At 39.6% G+C, this 20,908-nt stretch overlaps 1 non-coding gene across 1 annotated transcript; it reads right to left on the bottom strand.

The window, feature by feature from the left end:
- Nucleotides 1–7,357: 7,357 nt before the first annotated feature.
- LOC148580552 (small nucleolar RNA R71) lies at nucleotides 7,358–7,461 on the bottom strand. The gene has a single exon (XR_015894458.1). It is a non-coding gene; the product is annotated as a small nucleolar RNA R71 (small nucleolar RNA).
- Between the last annotated feature and the right edge of the window lie 13,447 nt (nucleotides 7,462–20,908).

Genomic DNA, 20,908 nt, shown 5'->3' on the forward strand with positions numbered 1-20,908 from the left:
TAGCAACTTAGGTTCATTCCTTTACTGGCTTTCAGACCTTTATCATGCCCTGGAATACTTACTTAATTCCACCCTTTGAGACTTTTATTTATTGACCCCTTTGTCTTTTCAAGGTTTATTGCATCCTTAGGCTAAGTGTTCTGTGAGGGGGCGACTTTTTAAAATAAGCTTTCAGCCAACACTCCCAAACCAGTTGGTTCAAGGTGCTAGGTGTTGAAACACCCCTAAGGACTTACTCCCTCAAGTCTCTCTCCCCCATACATGCACACCACAGGCACATGGTTTGTTATTTTCTTTCCTTGAGGCCTTGGTGTCCAGCACCTCTTTGGGTTACTAAATGTTCTGTAGCAAGGTTGTTCTTGATAGTGGATTTTCAGTTGATAATCCCGGGTTAGTTAACCCAAATTACCAAGTGATGAATCACTCCTAAGAACTTATTCATCCAAGCAGATCCTTGGTACAAGAGCACCACAGACACATCCCTCAAGATTCAAGCCCTTGGTGCCTAGCCTTATTTCTTATTACTTTTCTTTCTTTTTCAACTCTTATTGCTCTTTTCCTTTTTCTTATTAGGATCTTGTTATTTAGCTGGTCTCATGGGGTGTGTTTCAAGCATATGACTTCCGGACTGATAGTTGCCTTCCTACGTTGTTGGTGAACCAACTTAGCTAATCTATTACCACACCACAAACTTAGGAACTTACTCCACAATATGAACCTCACTCTGGTCTTTCATAGCATACATTCTCTTTTTATTTGATTCAAAAGGACAACCATACAAGTAAGCAAGGTGAAGATGCAGCAGTTGACTTGGACCAGTACACACGTGACAAACGCAAGGAAAATAGGCATTAAATTCGAATGATTTAAACTACAAATCAAGGGCACATTCGGACTTCCAATTTTTTGCATTCCAAGTATATGGAGTCAAGTAATAATACAACCTTCGGGTGGTGGCTTCTAGCTATCCCTTTGTCATCATCCATAGTTTTTGCATCCTTCTTCACCTCCTTGGATGATAGTGCACCATTTCTCCAGAAGATTCCTGCAAAGTTGTTGGAAGTTGCTTGTTCCCAAAGCACTTGAGAAATAGTTAGCATGCATGTATGCATTGTGAATTTCTGAACTAAGTTTGGTGTGTGCACACCAAACTTAGTTCCTTGCCTAGTATCACAGATTGAATACATGCGGAGAACCTTATGTGTTGTTATTAACGAAATAACTATGAACTAGAAACTAAACTACTGTTAAGTGGTTTCCCTGATTGGTTGGAGCTAGAAATTTGCCATTGAAGGAGTGTAGTGTGATTCTAACTGAAATCTTTGGTGGAACACCAAACTTAGAATTACACATTCACTCTTGTATTGTTTTGGTGTGTAACACCAAACTTAGCTCCTCACGATACAAGGGAAACTACTTGTGATTTTTATTGAAATGACAATGAAAAGGAACTACCTTAGGTTGGGTTGCCTCCCAACGAAGCGCTCTTTTAGCGTCGCTAGCTTGACGATTCCTCCATTAATTGAGATGATACTTCATTTTGGGGTTTTCCCTATGTTTCCCATGTAGTGCTTGAGCCTTTGTCTGTTCACAGTGAAAGTCCTCTTCGAACTTTCCTCCATGATTTCTATGTGTCCATATGGTGAGACTTTTGTGACAAGAAAGGGTCCTGACCACCTTGACTTGAGTTTTCCCGGAAAAAGTCGCAATTTGGAGTTGTAGAGAAGCACTTGCTGTCCTTTTTCGAAGCTCCTGGGTGTCAAATTGAGGTCATGTCTTCTCTTTGCCTTTTCTTTATAGATTTTGGTATTTTAATAGGCTTGAGATCCGAACTCCTCCATTTCTTGCAGCTGCAAGACTCTTTTTTCACCAGCAGCAATGCTATCAAAATTTAGTAACTTGAGAGCCCAGAGGGCTTTATGTTCCAGCTCCAGTGGTAAATGACAGGCTTTTCCATATACCAGTTGGTGTGGGGACATTCCAAGAGGTGTTTTGAATGCCGTTCTGTATGCCCAAAGAGCATCATCTAGCTTTTTTGCCCAGTCTTTTCTTGATGCTCCTACAGTCTTCTCCAGAATCCTTTTTAACTCTCTGTTAGATATCTCGGTTTGCCCACTTGTTTGGGGGTGGTAAGGTGTGGTGACTTTATGTTTCACCCCATATCGCAGGAGAAGAGCTTCTAGTGGTCTGTTACAGAAATGGCTTCCTCCATCACTGATGAGCGCTCGTGGGACTCTGAACCGGCTAAAGATATTCTTTCTGAGGAAGTTTATGACCACCTTGTTATCGTTTGTTGGGGTTGCAACAGCCTCTACCCACTTGGAAACGTAATCCACTGCTACCAAGATATACTTGTTTGAATATGAGCTTGGGAATGGTCCCATAAAATCGATTTCCCATACGTCAAACAGTTCCAGCTCTAAAAAGAAATTCTGTGGCATCTCATTTCTTTTGGGTAGGAGATGAGCGGATAATTTATACGCTTTTTGGCATTGTTTTTAGTATGTTTTTAATATATTTTTGTTAGTTTTTATTATATTTTTATTAGTTTTTAAATAAAAATCACAATTCTAGACTTTACTATGAGTTTTTATGTTTTTCTGTGATTTCAGGTATTTTCTGGCTGAAATTGAGGGACCTGAGCAAAAATCTGATTCAGAGGCTGAAAAAGGACTGCAGATGCTGTTGGATTCTGACCTCCCTTCACTCAAAGTGAATTTTCTGGAGCTACAGAAGCTCAATTGGCACGCTCTCAATTGCATTGGAAAGTAGACATCCTAAGCTTTCCAGCAATATATAATAGTCCATACTTTGCCCAAGATTTGATGGCCCAAATAGGCGTTCCAAGTCAGCTCAAGAATTCTGGCGTTTAACTCCAAAATTGGCACAAAAGCTGGCGTTTAACTCCAAGAAAAGTCTCTACACGAAAATGCTTCAATGCTCAGCCCATGCACACACCAAGTGGGCCCGGAAGAAGATTTATGCATTAATTACCTATTTCTGTAACCCTAGGCTACTAGTTTTCTATAAATAGGACCATTTGCTATTGTATTTTCATACTTTGACTCAGACTTTGATAGACCTTTTCACGTTTGGGGCTGGCCTCACGGCCATGCCTAGACCCTCTTGTTCTTATGTATTTTCAACGGTGGAGTTTCTACACACCATAGATTAAGGTGTGGAGCTCTGCTGTTCTTCATGAATTAATACAAGTACTATTGTTTTTCTATTCAACTCAAGTCTATTTCTTCTCCAAGATATTCATTCGTTCTTCAACTTGATGAATGTGATGATCCATGACACTCATCATCATTCTCACCTATGAACACGTGACTGACAACCACTTCCGTTCTACATGCAAACAAGCTTGAATGCATATTTCTTGGGTTTCTAATCTAAGATTGGAACCTTCGTGGTATAGGCTAGAATTATTGGCGGCCATTCCTGAGATCCGGAAAGTCTAAACCTTGTCTGTGGTATTCCGAGTAGGATCTGGGAAGGGATGACTGTGACGAGCTTCAAACTCGCGATTGTGGGGCGTGTGACAGACGCAAAAGGATCAATGGATCCTATTCCGACATGATCGAGAACCGACAGCTGATTAGCCGATGTTGTGACAGAGCATCAGGACCATTTTCACTGAGAGGATGGGATGTAGCCATTGACAACGGTGATGCCCAACATAAAGCTTGCCATGGAAAGGAGTATGAATGATTGGAAGAAGGCAATAGGAAAGCAGAGGTTCAAGGGGAACAAAGCATCTTCATACGCTTATCTGAAATCCACCAATGAATTACATAAATATCTTTATCTTTATTTTATGTTTATTTTCATCACCTTAAACTCCATAACCATTTGAATCCGCCTGACTGAGATTTACAAGATGACCATAGCTTGCTTCAAGCCGACAATCTCCGTGGGATCGACCCTTACTCACGTAAGGTTTATTACTTGGACGACCCAGTGCACTTGCTGGTTAGTTGTGCGGAATTGTGACAAAGTGTGATTCACGTTTGAGAGCTCCAAGTCTTTGGCGCCATTGTTGATGATCACAATTTCGCATACCAAGTTTTTGGCGCCGTTGCCAGGGTGATGCCAAGGCATCTTAGGCTAGTTTCACTAGCATTTTTCTGTTAATTTTAGTTGTTTTATGCATTTTCTTGAGCTTAAAGTAACCAATAATGGTTAAAAGAATAACAAAGCAATGAACCATCCAAACAATATGATTTTGATGCAAATTCCATGAGTTTTAGTTATATTACTTGAATGCTATGAATGGAAGATTTCTCATGAAATTTTGCAAGACTTTGATGCATTTGTTTGGATGATTTCAGGGAAGAAGAGGCTAAGCAAGGAAGCAACAAAATCAATAAAGGAAGCTTGAATATCACATGTGGAGTTTAAGTTCCAGTTTAAGCCTAAACTGGAGCTTAAACGCCAGAATCATGAAGGCTAAGAAATGCTGGAATTGAAGTTTAACCTCCAGTTTAACCTTAAACTGGAGGTTAAACGCCAGAATGAAAAGTCTCACCAAAGAAGCATTCCACGTTTAACCTCCAGTTTGACCTCAAACTGGAGGTTAAACGCCAGAATGATAATGCCACTCAGGAAGGAGTTCCACGTTTAACCTCCAGTTTAACCTTAAACTGGAGGTTAAACGCCAGAATGGGAAAAGCACCAGGGAGCCATTTCCACGTTTAAGCTCCAGTTTGACCTCAAACTGGAGCTTAAACGTGTTCGACCAAGTTTTCTACTCCAGGGTTGCTCTCTCCATTTCCACGTTTAAGCTCCAGTTTGACCTCAAACTGGAGCTTAAACGTGTTCGACACCTCCAGGGCTACCCTTCTAAGCTTCCACGTTTAACCTCCAGTTTAACCTTAAACTGGAGGTTAAACGTGTTCGACCTCCAGGATGCCTCCTTCCATTTCCACGTTTAACCTCCAGTTTAACCTTAAACTGGAGGTTAAACGTGTTCGACCTCCAGGGCTGCCCTTCCTATATCCACGTTTAAGCTTCAGTTTAACCTTAAACTGAAGCTTAAACGTGTTCGACTACATGACTCTCCAGGGCTGCCTTCTTCCATTTCCACGTTTAAGCTTCAGTTTAACCTTAAACTGAAGCTTAAACGTGCTTCTACAAAAAAGCCTCACTGGAAGTGTCTGGCGTTTAAGCTGCAGTTTAAGCTTAAACTGCAACTTAAACGCCACTCTTGGAAAAGGTTTCTGGACCAAAAATATTGTGGTTTAAGTTAGTATTTGAGCACAAACATTAACTTAAACTTATTCTGGTATGAAACCCAATTGAATATCATGGTTTATGGGATTGGGCCTGAAGGATTGATGAGTCTGAAATTTCAATTTGTTGAGTCATGTGTCATTATTTGATTATCACTAAGTTGGCTCAATGAATGTTACAGAATTTGGATCAGCAGCCTCATCAAGATTATGGATCATAAACCCAAAGCAAAAGGAAAGCAGGGAGAGGCCTCAAAGCCCAAGAAACACAACAGAAGCTCAATATAGAAAGTGTATAAATAGGATAGAATTTAAGTTAGAAGGGGACTGGGGAGAACTTTGGATCATTTTCTTTTAGTTTTGTAATTGAATTCAGAGCTATGACTCACTAAACCCCTTTCATTGGGTTAGGGAGCTCTATTGTAATTCAATGAATCAATAATAGTTTATCTTCTTCTTCAATCTTTTCTCTTGAATTTTGTTAGAAAGCTTCTCGATCTAATTCCATTGGGTAGTTGTCTTGGGAAAGAAACTACCCATAATTGGAATCCTTCGGAACCTTGGGAAAGGAATGGAGGATTCATGCTAGAGAAGCTTTCTCACAGTGAATTGGATTGGGGTTTGGATGGATATTGTGACATGTAATCCTACCAAATTGTGGTTCATGAAACTGTGTGGTATAATCAGTGATCGAGCATCATCTCTTCTTATGAACATTTAAACCAAGGGATTGGGAATTTGTTTATTTTTAGAGAGAATTGGTGAGCCAAGGGATTGGGATCCAATCATATAAGATTGCCAAGCAAAATTTAATCAACGCATTGGTTGAGGAAGAGATATTCATGTTTTGATTCGGAGATCTCAATATCTCCTAACACCCAATGAATTCCCCATTTCTGATTTCCAATTTCTCTTTACATTCTGCAACTCAATTCTTGCAATCACCCCCATTCCCTTTTAATTTCAGCAATTTAGTTTCTGCTCTTTAATTCATGCAATTTAAGATTCCGCCATTTCAATTTCTTGTCATTTACTTTTCCCGCCAATTTTACATTCCGCAATTCTCATCTAAATCTTGATTCCGCTCAACTAGAACACACTTCTAATCCGAATTGCTCACTCAACCAATCCTTGTGGGATTCGACCTCACTCTATTGTGAGTTTTTACTTGACGATAACCGGTGCACTTGCCGGAAGGAATTTTGCCGATCGTGCAATTTCCTAAATCGTAGCATAACTAGTTTATGCGCATCAAGCCTATGGCGCCGTTGCCGGGGATTGGTTTTCGATTGACAATTCTCCAATTGGAAGTTAACTAGATTGAGCATTTTTTTTTTGTTTTGATTAATTCAGTGCAAGTTACTTGTCGAATTTTAATTTCTGCACTCTGTTACATGCTTTCTTTCTTTATGCCTTTAAATTCAAGCAACTAACTCACTGACTCACTAACTGTTTGAATTAATTCCTCAATTGCTCTAACCATACTCTTCCATTAACCAAGAGTATTTCACTTGTTGTTGCCTGTGCTGTGTTCTTGTATGACAGGTAGGAGAGGAGAGACATCAACTCCTCCATATACCGAACCAGAGAGGACCCTTCATAGACTGAGAAGGGAAGCAAGAGGGAAGAGAGTAGTGGGAGAAGAGGAATCTGAAGGAGAATCTGAGGACAATTTTGAGGAAGCTTTAGATCTCAACATGGATAGAGAAGTTCACAACCATGAGAGAGCTGATGGAAACAATGCCATTCCTGAGAGGAGGGTTCTTAGTTCATACATAAACCCAACCTCTGGGAATTGTGGTAGCAGCATCCAGAAACCACCCATTCAGGCCAACAATTTCGAGCTCAAACCACAGCTAATATCACTGGTGGAGAATCATTGTTCATTTGGTGGAAGTGCTAATGAAGATCCCAACCAACATCTCACAAAATTCCTGAGAATTTGTGACACTGTGAAGTCCAATGGAGTCCAGGAAGATGCCTATAAACTGCTTTTGTTCCCATTTTCACTTAGGGACAAAGCAGCTAAGTGGCTGGAATCATTCCCAAGGGGGAGTCTAACAACATGGGATGAGGTGGAAAGCAAGTTTCTGGCACGTTTCTACCCCCCACAAAAGGTCAATAGGCTTCGATCTGAGGTTCAAACTTTTAGACAACAAGATGGTGAAACTCTCTACGAGGCATGGGAGAGATTCAAGGATTTGACAAGGAAATGCCCACCAGACATGTTCCATGATTGGGTGCAATTGCATATTTTCTATGATGGACTCTCTTATGAATCAAGGAAGGCTGTAGACCATTCATCAGGAGGTTCATTGAACAGGAAAAAGACTGTGGAAGAGGCCATTGAAGTGATTGAGACAGTGGCTGAGAATGAGTACTACTATGCATCAGAGAGGCATAACACTAAGGGAGTCATGGAGCTGAACCATGTTGATACAATTCTAGCCCAAAACAAGGTGTTTGCCAAGCAACTAGCAAAGCTTACCAGGCAATTAGAAACAAAGCAAGTGGCTGCAATACACACACAAGATCAAGAGGAAGTAAGCATTGAAGGAGGTGATTGGGAAGAGGCCAACTATGTGGGAAACCAACAAAGGCAATCATATGATCCACACTCCAACACTTACAACCCAGGATGGAAAAATCACCCAAACTTTGGGTGGGGGAACCAACAAACCCAACCACAAAACCACAAACCTTACAACCACAACCAACATAACAATTCCACATACCAAAACTCCAACCAAAGATCATACCAAGCCACACAAAACACTTACCCCCAACCATCATATCATGGCCAAAACAATCAACCTACCCAACTTAATCCGAACCAACAATTTCAAGATCAATTAAACCGGATAGAAGGAATGCTTGTAACCATGAGTCAAGACATAACCGAATTGAAAGCTTTTAAGGAAGAAGTAAATTCTAACCTACAAAACCAAGGAGCTGCCATCCAGAAGCTAGAAAATCAAATTGTGTATTTGTCTAAGCAAACTCCTGGGACAAGCGTTTCTCATGCTGCCAAGGCTATTGCAAGGGAAGAATGTAAGGCCATAACCCTCAGAAGTGGGAAAAATCTAAAGGAGATCTCAAAGGAAACCACAGAGGATGAAGCAAAGGAAAATGTGAGAGATAAGGAACAAGGACAATCTTTTACATCGTCTGCAACAAAAGAAAAAGAAAAAGAGGTCCTGAAGCCTTATACACCTAAGGCACCATATCCTCAACGTTTGATGAAAAGTGAAAAGGATGGCCAATTCTCCAGGTTCTTGGAGATTTTCAAGAAGCTTCAAATCAACATTCCCTTTGCTGAGGCAATAGAGCAAATGCCACTCTATGCAAAATTCTTAAAAGAATTAATGACAAAGAAGAGAAGCTGGAGAAATGAGGAAACTGTGTTGTTAACTGAAGAATGCAGTGCCATCATTCAGCACAAATTGCCTCAGAAATTGAAGGACCCAGGCAGTTTCCAAATTCCCTGCATCATAGGAGAAGTCATGGTAGAGAAGGCCTTGTGTGACTTAGGGGCCAGCATCAATTTGATGTCTCTAACAATGATGAGAAGAATGAAGATTGAGGAAGCCAAACCAACAAGAATGGCCCTCCAATTGGCAGATCGAACTTTTAAATTCCCTCATGGGATAGTTGAAGATTTGTTGGTGAAAGTGGGAGATTTTATATTTCCTGCTGATTTTGTGGTGTTAGATATGGAGGAGGAAGCCAAAGCGTCAATAATTCTGGGAAGACCCTTCCTAGCTACTGCTGGAGCCATCATAGATGTACAAAAGGGTGAACTCACTCTGAGACTACATGATGAGAAATTGGTGTTTAACGTATTCAAGGCAATGAGCTATCCATCAGAATCACTAAGGGAATGCATGAGGATTGATGTAGTGGACATTGCAGTACAAGAAACTTTTGAGGAAACAATAAAGGAAGTGGCAGAGGAGGAGTTCACCAAGGATATTGAAGTTAGTGACATCAAGGCTGCTGAAACAACCATGCCAAACATGCCAGAGAGAGTGAAAGAAGAGAAGGAAGCACCAAAACCTGAGCTCAAAGCATTGCCCCCTAATCTCAAGTATGCATACTTGGGTAGTGATGAGAGTCATCCTGTTATCATTAGCTCTGCCCTGAGCCAAGAACAGGAAGAAGAATTGATCAAGGTGCTACAAACTCATCAAGATGCCATTGGATGGACCCTAGCCGATTTGAAGGGGATAAGTTCATCCATATGCATGCATAAAATCTTGTTAGAAGAAGATGCTAGACCCTCCATCCAAGCTCAGAGAAGATTGAATCCCGTCATGAAAGAAGTGGTACAAAAGGAAGTTATGAAGCTATGGCAGGCAGGGGTAATCTACCCCATTTCTGATAGCCCATGGGTTAGTCCCATCCATGTAGTTCCCAAGAAAGGTGGCATAACTGTGGTGCCAAATGAGAAGAACGAACTCATACCCACAAGAACCGTCACTGGGTGGAGGATGTGCATAGACTACAGGAAGCTCAATGAAGCCACCAGAAAGGATCATTTCCCACTCCCATTCATGGATCAGATGCTTGAAAGGCTTGCCGGACATGCTTACTATTGCTTTTTGGATGGATATTCAGGCTACAACCAAATAGTAGTTGATCCTAGAGATCAAGAGAAAACATCATTTGTTTGTCCATATGGAGTTTTTGCTTATAGACGCATGCCCTTTGGATTGTGCAATGCACCTGCCACTTTCCAAAGATGCATGCTGTCCATCTTTTCGGACATGATTGAAAAATTTATTGAGGTCTTCATGGACGATTTTTCTGTGTTTGGAGATTCTTTTCCTAGCTGCCTACACCACCTTGCCTTGGTGCTTAAGAGGTGCCAAGAGACTAACCTAGTATTAAACTGGGAAAAGTGTCATTTCATGGTCACAGAAGGAATAGTCCTTGGCCACAAAATCTCTAATAAAGGCATTGAGGTGGACAGAGCTAAGGTGGAACTCATTGAAAAATTACCTCCACCAAGTAATGTCAAGGCAGTTAGGAGTTTTTTGGGACACGCTGGTTTTTACAGAAGGTTTATTAGAGACTTTTCTAAAATAGCCAAACCTTTGAGTAACTTGCTTGTCTCTGATACACCCTTTGTATTTGATAAAAATTGCATGCTAGCCTATGAACTTTTGAAGCAAAAACTTTCCTCTGCACCTATCATTGCCCCACCTGATTGGAACTTACCTTTTGAACTGATGTGTGATGCATCAGACCTTGCTATTGGGGCAGTGTTAGGACAAAGGAAAAACAATTTGGTACATGTGATTTATTATGCCAGTAAAGTCTTGAATGATAACCAAAGGAATTACACAACCACTGAAAAAGAACTCTTGGCAATAGTCTTTGCATTTGACAAATTTAGATCCTATCTCATTGGATCTAAAGTCATTGTCTTCACTGATCATTCAGCTTTAAAATACTTACTTGCAAAACAAGAATCCAAACCAAGACTTATTAGATGGGTTCTTTTGTTGCAGGAATTTGACATTGAAATCAAAGACAAGAAGGGTGTAGAGAACAAGGTGGCAGACCATTTATCAAGGATACCATGTGAAGAAGGAAGTGCACAAAGCACACATATAAATGAGTGCTTTCCTGATGAACAACTCATGGTAATTCACAAAGCTCCTTGGTTTGCAGACATAGCAAACTTCAAGGCCACTGGGAGTTTGGCGTTGGAATTTAACAAGCATCAAAGGAAGAAATTGGTAAATGATGCCAAATACTTCATCTGGGACGAACCATACTTGTTCAAAAAATGTTCCGATGGCATACTCAGAAGATGCATATCAGAGGAAGAAGGAAGGGAAGTCTTATGGGACTGCCATGGCTCCACTTATGGAGGACATTTTGCAGGAGAAAGAACAGCAGCTAAGGTGTTGCAGTGTGGTTTTTATTGGCCCACTATCTTCAAAGATGCAAAGGAACTAGTGAAGCACTGCCATGAATGCCAGAAAGCGGGGAACCTGCCAAGAAGAAATGAAATGCCACAACAATTCATTCTGGAACTTGAATTGTTTGATGTATGGGGGATAGATTTCATGGGACCCTTTCCTTCCTCATACTCAAATAATTACATTCTTGTGGCAGTAGACTATGTCTCCAAATGGGTTGAAGCAATAGCAACTCCAACCAATGATAATAAGGTAGTCATGAACTTCCTCAGAAAACACATTTTTTGCCGTTTTGGGGTTCCAAGAGCAATCATCAGTGATGGAGGAAGCCACTTCTGCAACAAACCATTAGAGGCATTGCTTCTAAAATATGGAGTCAAACACAAGGTAGCCACACCATACCATCCACAAACAAGTGGGCAAGCCGAAATATCTAACAGAGAACTCAAAAGGATCCTGGAAAAGACTGTGGGAACTTCAAGGAAGGACTGGTCGATTAAGCTAGATGATGCTCTTTGGGCATATAGGACAGCTTTCAAAACACCAATTGGAATGTCTCCTTACCAACTAGTATATGGAAAAGCTTGCCATTTGCCACTGGAGTTGGAGCACAAGGCATACTGGGCCTTGAAACTTTTGAACTTGGACAACAAAGCTGCTGGAGAAAGAAGGATGTTGCAAATTCAAGAGTTGGAAGAATTCAGAGCGGAAGCTTATGAGAATGCCAAAATTTACAAAGAAAGAGCAAAGAAGAAGCATGACAGCAACATAGCCCCAAGGAAATTCGAAGAAGGACAAAAAGTATTGCTCTACAATTCTAGGCTGAAGCTATTTCCAGGGAAGCTAAAATCAAGGTGGTCTGGACCATTCCTTGTCACCAAGGTCTCCAAATATGGACAAGTAGAAATCATGGAAGAAAAGTCACAACGAACCTTCATTGTGAACGGTCAAAGACTCAAACATTACTTGGGAGATGTGGATGAGAAGGACAAAGTTAAATATCACCTCAACTGAGGAAGCTGACCGTCAAGCTAATGACGTTAAAGAAGCGCTTGTTGGGAGGCAACCCAACCTGAGGTAATACCCTTTTGCTGTTTCTTTTATTTGTTTCAATAAAAAGGGTGAAGTAGTTTCTGTGCATTGCAAAGAATTAAGTTTGGTGTTTCACACCAAACAATGAATTCGTGGATCAATAAAGATCAACTGAACACAACAACCTTTGAATTATATGAGAGGAACAACCATTCTAAGCAGTCACAGAAATGCTTAAAACCCTTAGCAGCAACTTCATTCCAAAGAGAACTCAAGGATTCAAAGCACAGAGAAGTAAGTGGGAGACTAAGTTTGGTGTTCACACACCAACTTAAGACTCAGATACTTACCCACACATAGTTGAGCTAACCACTCAAGTGCTTGAGAAGCAAGCAACTTCATCACTCTTTGCAGGAAAGGAAACAAGGATTTTAAAGCATGAAGCAACATTTAGGAGAAGAAGGGAAATCAAATTGTTTCCTGGCAACAAAGAGAAAACAAGGAATTTCACAAGGTGGTATTGTTCCTTGATAATTCTTTAAAAAGGGCAAATAAAAGCATGCTTGTTCTGGTTTAAACTGTAAATGTTGAATCTTTCTGGAATGTGAAGTTTTTAGTATATTTGTCTGTTTATTGCTTTGAATAAAGTGAATGCCTAGATGTTTGGATATAACTCCACCTTCTTAAACAAATGCTTGCCATGCTTGTTCTGTTTCTGAAAATAAAAGAAAAGTTTGAACAAAAGTAACTTGGCTAAATTAGCGACAACTCAAGTAGAATTAAGTGGTGGTATGCATGCTTGATTGTTTAGTCAGATCACTGGAATTAGAGTGTAGAATTATCATTCTTTGTGTAGAAATTGAAAACTGTCTATGGATCTTGATGAATAAATGTCTTTGGCCATGAAAAAGAAAGAAAAAGAAGAAGAAAAAGCCACTGAAAAAGGGCAACCAAAAAGCAAAAAAAATTGAGAAAATAAGCTAGGTACCAATGGTTTGAACTTCTGAGACAAATGCCTGTGGTGTTTATGTATTAAGGATATGCTTGGATGAATAGGTTCTGAGGAGTGTTTCAACACTTGGTAACTTGGGTTAACTAACCCGGGATTATCAACCAAAAGTCCATTATCAAGAGCAACCTAAATACAAATCATTTAGTCACACAAAGAGGTGCTGGGCACCAATGTCTCAAGAAGAAATGTGAACTAAAATGCCTAAAGTGGATATGTGTAGTGCACTGATAAGAAAAAGAAAATGCCAAAGGCTTGTGCAACACATGACACTAAGCAAACAAGGAGCAAAAAAAAAAAAAAAAAAAAAAAAAAGCTCTAAGAAAAAGAAAAGAAAAGTGCCAAGGACATAAGAATAACAAGAGGCCATAGCAGTGTTTGATGGATGCAATGAAAAAGTGATAATCTTACCTGATAAGAATGAAAAAGTGATGCTGCAACTGTCTGCATAAAACCCTTCTGATGAACTTCAAATGCTTGCTAATATAGCCAATGTAATTGCTTTCTGTTTCATACTTTCTTCTCAAATAACTCAGGACTTGCTTAGGGACAAGCAAGTATTAAGTTTGGTGTTGTGATGCCAAGGCATCTTAGGCTAGTTTCACTAGCATTTTTCTGTTAGTTTTAGTTGTTTTATGCATTTTCTTGAGCTTAAAGTAACCAATAATGGTTAAAAGAATAACAAAGCAATGAACCATCCAAACAATATGATTTTGATGCAAATTCCATGAGTTTTAGTTATATTACTTGAATGCTATGAATGGAAGATTTCTCATGAAATTTTGCAAGACTTTGATGCATTTGTTTGGATGATTTCAGGGAAGAAGAGGCTAAGCAAGGAAGCAACAAAATCAATAAAGGAAGCTTGAATATCACATGTGGAGTTTAAGTTCCAGTTTAAGCCTAAACTGGAGCTTAAACGCCAGAATCATGAAGGCTAAGAAATGCTGGAATTGAAGTTTAACCTCCAGTTTAACCTTAAACTGGAGGTTAAACGCCAGAATGAAAAGTCTCACCAAAGAAGCATTCCACGTTTAACCTCCAGTTTGACCTCAAACTGGAGGTTAAACGCCAGAATGATAATGCCACTCAGGAAGGAGTTCCACGTTTAACCTCCAGTTTAACCTTAAACTGGAGGTTAAACGCCAGAATGGGAAAAGCACCAGGGAGCCATTTCCACGTTTAAGCTCCAGTTTGACCTCAAACTGGAGCTTAAACGTGTTCGACCAAGTTTTCTACTCCAGGGTTGCTCTCTCCATTTCCACGTTTAAGCTCCAGTTTGACCTCAAACTGGAGCTTAAACGTGTTCGACACCTCCAGGGCTACCCTTCTAAGCTTCCACATTTAACCTCCAGTTTAACCTTAAACTGGAGGTTAAACGTGTTCGACCTCCAGGATGCCTCCTTCCAATTCCACGTTTAACCTCCAGTTTAACCTTAAACTGGAGGTTAAACGTGTTCGACCTCCAGGGCTGCCCTTCCTATATCCACGTTTAAGCTTCAGTTTAACCTTAAACTGAAGCTTAAACGTGTTCGACTACATGACTCTCCAGGGCTGCCTTCTTCCATTTCCACGTTTAAGCTTCAGTTTAACCTTAAACTGAAGCTTAAACGTGCTTCTACAAAAAAAGCCTCACTGGAAGTGTCTGGCGTTTAAGCTGCAGTTTAAGCTTAAACTGCAACTTAAACGCCACTCTTGGAAAAGGTTTCTGGACCAAAAATATTGTGGTTTAAGTTAGTATTTGAGCACAAACATTAACTTAAACTTATTCTGGTATGAAACCCAATTGAATATCATGGTTTATGGGATTGGGCCTGAAGGATTGATGAGTCTGAAATTTCAATTTGTTGAGTCATGTGTCATTATTTGATTATCACTAAGTTGGCTCAATGAATGTTACAGAATTTGGATCAGCAGCCTCATCAAGATTATGGATCATAAACCCAAAGCAAAAGGAAAGCAGGGAGAGGCCTCAAAGCCCAAGAAACACAACAGAAGCTCAATATAGAAAGTGTATAAATAGGATAGAATTTAAGTTAGAAGGGGACTTTGGAGAACTTTGGATCATTTTCTTTTAGTTTTGTAATTGAATTCAGAGCTATGACTCACTAAACCCCTTTCATTGGGTTAGGGAGCTCTATTGTAATTCAATGAATCAATAATAGTTTATCTTCTTCTTCAATCTTTTCTCTTGAATTTTGTTAGAAAGCTTCTCGATCTAATTCCATTGGGTAGTTGTCTTGGGAAAGAAACTACCCATAATTGGAATCCTTCGGAACCTTGGGAAAGGAATGGAGGATTCATACTAGAGAAGCTTTCTCACAGTGAATTGGATTGGGGTTTGGATGGATATTGTGACATGTAATCCTACCAAATTGTGGTTCATGAAACTGTGTGGTATAATCAGTGATCGAGCATCATCTCTTCTTATGAACATTTAAACCAAGGGATTGGGAATTTGTTTATTTTTAGAGAGAATTGGTGAGCCAAGGGATTGGGATCCAATCATATAAGATTGCCAAGCAAAATTTAATGAACGCATTGGTTGAGGAAGAGATATTCATGTTTTGATTCGGAGATCTCAATATCTCCTAACACCCAATGAATTCCCCATTTCTGATTTCCAATTTCTCTTTACATTCTGCAACTCAATTCTTGCAATCACCCCCATTCCCTTTTAATTTCAGCAATTTAGTTTCTGCTCTTTAATTCATGCAATTTAAGATTCCGCCATTTCAATTTCTTGTCATTTACTTTTCCCGCCAATTTTACATTCCGCAATTCTCATCTAAATCTTGATTCCGCTCAACTAGAACACACTTCTAATCCGAATTGCTCACTCAACCAATCCTTGTGGGATTCGACCTCACTCTATTGTGAGTTTTTACTTGACGATAACCGGTGCACTTGCCGGAAGGAATTTTGCCGATCGTGCAATTTCCTAAATCGTAGCATAACTAGTTTATGCGCACCACGGGGATTGTTCGAGTTTGGATAACTAACAGTTCATCTTGTTGCTTAGATTAGGTATCTTTTTTTCAGAATTTTTAAGAATGAATTCTAGAGTTTCAAGGTGATGTGCCCACCATCACAAAAGCTGATTGATTCTCATCAATTTAGCTATTGAATGTAATATCCTGCTGAAGCTTGGCCAAACATGTCTAATCCTTTTTAGACTGATGCTTTAGACTAACATTGCATGATTCCTGGAATTCTTATTAAAAGTTTTGATTCTCTTTATTTTCTTTTCTATATAATTTTCGAAAAAAAAAATTACAAAGAAATTTTAAAATCATAAAACCAAAAATATTTTATGTTTCTTTTTTGAGTTTATTGCCTAATTTTAAGTTTGGTGTCAATTGCATGTTTTTATTCTTCTTGCATTTTCGAATATATGCATTATGTTCTTCATTGATCTTCAAGTTGTTCTTGATGATTTCAGTGCTCTGATCTTTAAATTCTCTTGTTTTGTGTGTTTTGTTGTTTTTCTTATGCATTCTCAATTTGTTAAAGCCTCTAATACAAAATTTCTAAGTTTGGTGTCTTGCATGCATTGTTTATTTGATCTTAGTTGCATTTTTTGTTATTTCTCATCATTAAAAATTCAAAAATATTTTCAAAATTATGTCTTTTCAAGTCAATAATACAGAGAATTGAAGATTCAGAACATTCAGCAGAGGAATCAAACATAAAAAGCTGGGCGTTCAAAACGCCCAATGAAGAAGGAAAACTGGCATTTAAACGCCAGCCAGGGTACCTGGCTTGGCGTTTAACGCCCAAAAAAGGTAGGATTTTGGGCGTTAAACGCCAGAATGGATGCCATTCTGGGCGTTTAACGCCAGGATGACACTAGAGGGAAGATTTTGTTTTTAATTCACATTTTTTTCAAGTTTTCATAATTTTTCAAAATCAAATCTTTTTCAAATCATATCTTTTCAATCATATCTCTTTCAAAATCAATTTCTTTCCATCTTATATTTATTTTTACTATTTTCAAAAATCCTTGCTTCAATTCAAGATTTACTTCAAAAATTTTCAAGTTGTTACTTGCCTATTAAGAAAGGATCAAAATTTTAAATCTTAGAATCATATCTTTTAATTTGATTTTCAATCATATCTTCTCAATCATATCTTTTCAATCACACCCTTTTTCAAAATTAATTTTCAATCATATCTTTTTAATTTCTGATTTCAAAATCTTTTTCAAAAATCACTTTATTTCTTTCCCAATCTAAATTTTCGAAAATCTCAATCAAATTTTCAAATTTCTTTTAATTATTTCAAAATCTTTTAATTTATTTTCGAAAATTCTTCCCCTCTTCTCACATCCTTCTATTTAAAGGACTAACACTCCTCCTCAAGGTACAATTCGAACTCCCTCCTTCTTTATATGTTCGAATTCTCTTCAATCTACCTCCTCCTTCTATTCTTCTTTTCCTCTGACACCTCAAGGAATCTCTATGCTGTGACATAGAGGATTCCCTACTTTCTTGTTCTCTTCTCTTTCATATGAGCAGGAGCAAAGATAAAGGCATACTTGTTCAAGCTGATCTTGAACCTGAAAGGACCTTGAAGAGAAAGCTAAGAGAAGCTAAAGCACAATTATCTCTAGAGGGCCTAACAGAGCTATTCAAGGAAGAAGAAACCATGGCAGCCGAAAACAACAATGCCAACAATGCAAGGAAGGTGCTTGGTGACTTTACTGCACCTACTCCCGACTTCTATGGGAGAAGCATCTCAATCCCTGCCATTGGAGCAAACAACTTTGAGCTTAAGCCTCAATTAGTTTCTCTAATGCAACAGAATTGCAAGTTTCATGGACTTCCATTGGAAGATCCTCATCAGTTCTTAGCTGAATTCTTGCAAATCTGTGATACTGTCAAGACCAATAGGGTTGATCCTGAAGTCTACAGACTTATGCTTTTTCCTTTTACTGTAAGAGACAGAGCTAGGACATGGTTGGATTCACAACCTAAAGAAATCCTGAACTCTTGGGAAAAGCTAGTCAATGCCTTCTTGGCAAAGTTCTTTCCACCTCAAAAATTGAGCAAGCTTAGAGTGGAAGTCCAAACCATCAGACAGAAGGAAGGAGAATCCCTCTATGAAGCTTGGGAGATATACAAGCAATTGATCAGAAGATGCCCTTCTGACATGCTTTCAGAATGGAGCATCATAGGAATCTTCTATGATGGTCTGTCTATCCAAGATGTCATTGGATAGCTCTGCTAGAGGATCTCTTCATCTGAAGAAGACGCCTGCAGAAGCTCAGGAACTCATTGAAATGGTTGCAAATAACCAATTCATGTACACCTCTGAAAGGAATCCTGTGAATAATGGGTCAACTAAGAAGAAAGAAGTTCTTGAGATTGATACTCTGAATGCCATATTGGCTCAGAATAAAATATTGACTCAACAAGTCAATATGATTTCTCATAGTCTGTCTGGAATGCAAGCAGCAATAGGCAGTACTAAGGAAGCTTCCTCTAAAGTAGAAGCTTATGATCCTGAGAATCCAGCAATGAAAGAGGTGAATTACATGGGAGAACCCTATGGAAACACCTATAATCCTTCATGGAGAAATAATCCAAATCTCTCATGGAAGGATCAATAGAGATCTCAACAAGGTTTCAACAACAATAATGGTGGAAGAAACAGGTTTAGCAATAGCAAGCCTTTTCCATCATCTTCTCAGCAACAGACAGAGAATTCTAAGCAAAGCCACTCTAACTTAGCAACCATTGTCTCTGATATAATCAAAACCACTCAAAGTTTTATGACGGAAACAAGGTCTTCCATTAGAAATTTGGAGGCACAAATGGGTTAGCTGAGTAAGAAAATTACTGAACTCCCTCCCAGTACTCTCCCAAGCAATACAGAAGAGAATCCAAAGAGAGAGTGCAAGGCCATAAACACGTCTCACATGGCCGAACATGGAGAAGAGGAAGAGGCTGTGATTCCCACTGAGGAAGACCTCAATGGATGCCCACTGACCTCCATGGAGTTCCCTAAAGAGGAACCATGGGAATCTGAGGCTCACGCTGAGACCATAGAGATTCTATTAAATTTACTTTTGCCATTCATGAGCTCTGATGAGTATTCTTCCTCTGAAGAGGATGAAGATGTTACTGAAGAGCAAGTTGCTAAGTACCTTGGAGCAATCATGAAGCTAAATGCCAAGTTGTTTGGTAATGAGACTTGGGAGGATGAACCTCTATTGCTCATCAAAGAACTGGATGACTTGACTAGGCAAAGATTACCTGAAAAGAGACAGGACCCTGGAAAGTTCTCAATCCCTTGTACCATAGGCACCATGACCTTTGAGAAGGCTCTGTGTGACCTAGGGTCAAGCATAAACCTTATGCCTCTCTCTGTAATGGAAAAGCTAGGGATCATTGAGGTTCAAGCTGCAAAAATCTCACTAGAGATGGCAGACAATTCAAAGAAATAGGCTTATGGACTTGTAGAAGATGTCTTGGTAAAGGTTGAAGACCATTACATCCCTGCTGATTTCATAATCCTAGAAACTGGGAATTGTATGGATGAATCTATCATCCTTGGCAGACCCTTCCTAGCCGCAGCAAAGGCTGTGATTGATGTTGACAGAGGAGAATTGATCATTCAAGTGAATGAAGACTCCCTTGTATTTAAAGCACAAGGATATCCCTCTGTAACCATGGAGAGGAAGCATGAAGAGCTTCTCTCAATACAGAGTCAAACAGAGCCCCCACAGTTAAACTCTAAGTTTGGTGTTGGGAGGCCACAACCAAACTTTAAGTTTGGTGTTGAACCCCCACATTCAAACTCTAAGTTTGGTGTTGGGAGGTTCCAACATTGCTCTAAACATCTGTGAGGCTCCATGAGAGCCCACTGTTAAGCTATTGACATTAAAGAAGCGCTTGTTGGGAGGCAACCCAATCTTTACTTATCTATGTTAAATTTCTATTTTCTTTTGTTATTTTATGTTTTCTGTAGGTTGATGATCATGTGAAGTCACAAAAACAATTGAAAAAGCAAAAACAAAGTGAAAAACAGAATGAAAAATAGAACCCCCTGGAGGAGACAGTTACTGGCGTTTAAACGCCAGTAAAAGTAGCAGAATGGGCGTTAAACGCTCAGTCTAGCACCATTCTAGGCGTTTAACGCCAGAAAAGGGCACCAGACTGGCGTTTAACGCCAGGAATGGGCAAGAAGCTGGCGTTAAACGCCAGAAATGGGCAGCAGCCTGGCGTTTAACGCCAGGATTAGCAGAAAGGGGCGTTTTGCACGCCACTTGGTGCAGGGATGAGATATCCTTGACACCTCAGGATCTGTGGACACCACAGGATCCCCACCTATCCCACCTCTCTCTCTCTTCTTCACACATTCACCAATCACCTCAATACCTCTTCCCCAAAAACCCTCACCTATCAAATCCTACCATTCTCTTCACCACTCACATCCATCCTTCATAAAACCCCACCTACCTCACCATCCAAATTCAAACCACTTCCCCTCCCAAACCCACCCATAATGGCCGAACCATACACACCCCTCTCACTCCTATATAAACCCATCTTCACTCATTCATTTTCACACAACCTAAACACCATTTCTCCCCCTTGGCCGAAACACAGAGCCCACTCCATCTCCTTGATAAACCACTATTTTATGGTTTATCTTGTGCTCATTTGAGTAGTTTTTATCAAGTCCTTACCCACTTATTC

This window comes from Arachis ipaensis, chromosome B10 (assembly GCF_059453495.1).
Source record: "Arachis ipaensis isolate K30076 ecotype BB chromosome B10, ASM5945349v1, whole genome shotgun sequence".
Classification (NCBI taxonomy): Eukaryota; Viridiplantae; Streptophyta; class Magnoliopsida; order Fabales; family Fabaceae; genus Arachis; species Arachis ipaensis.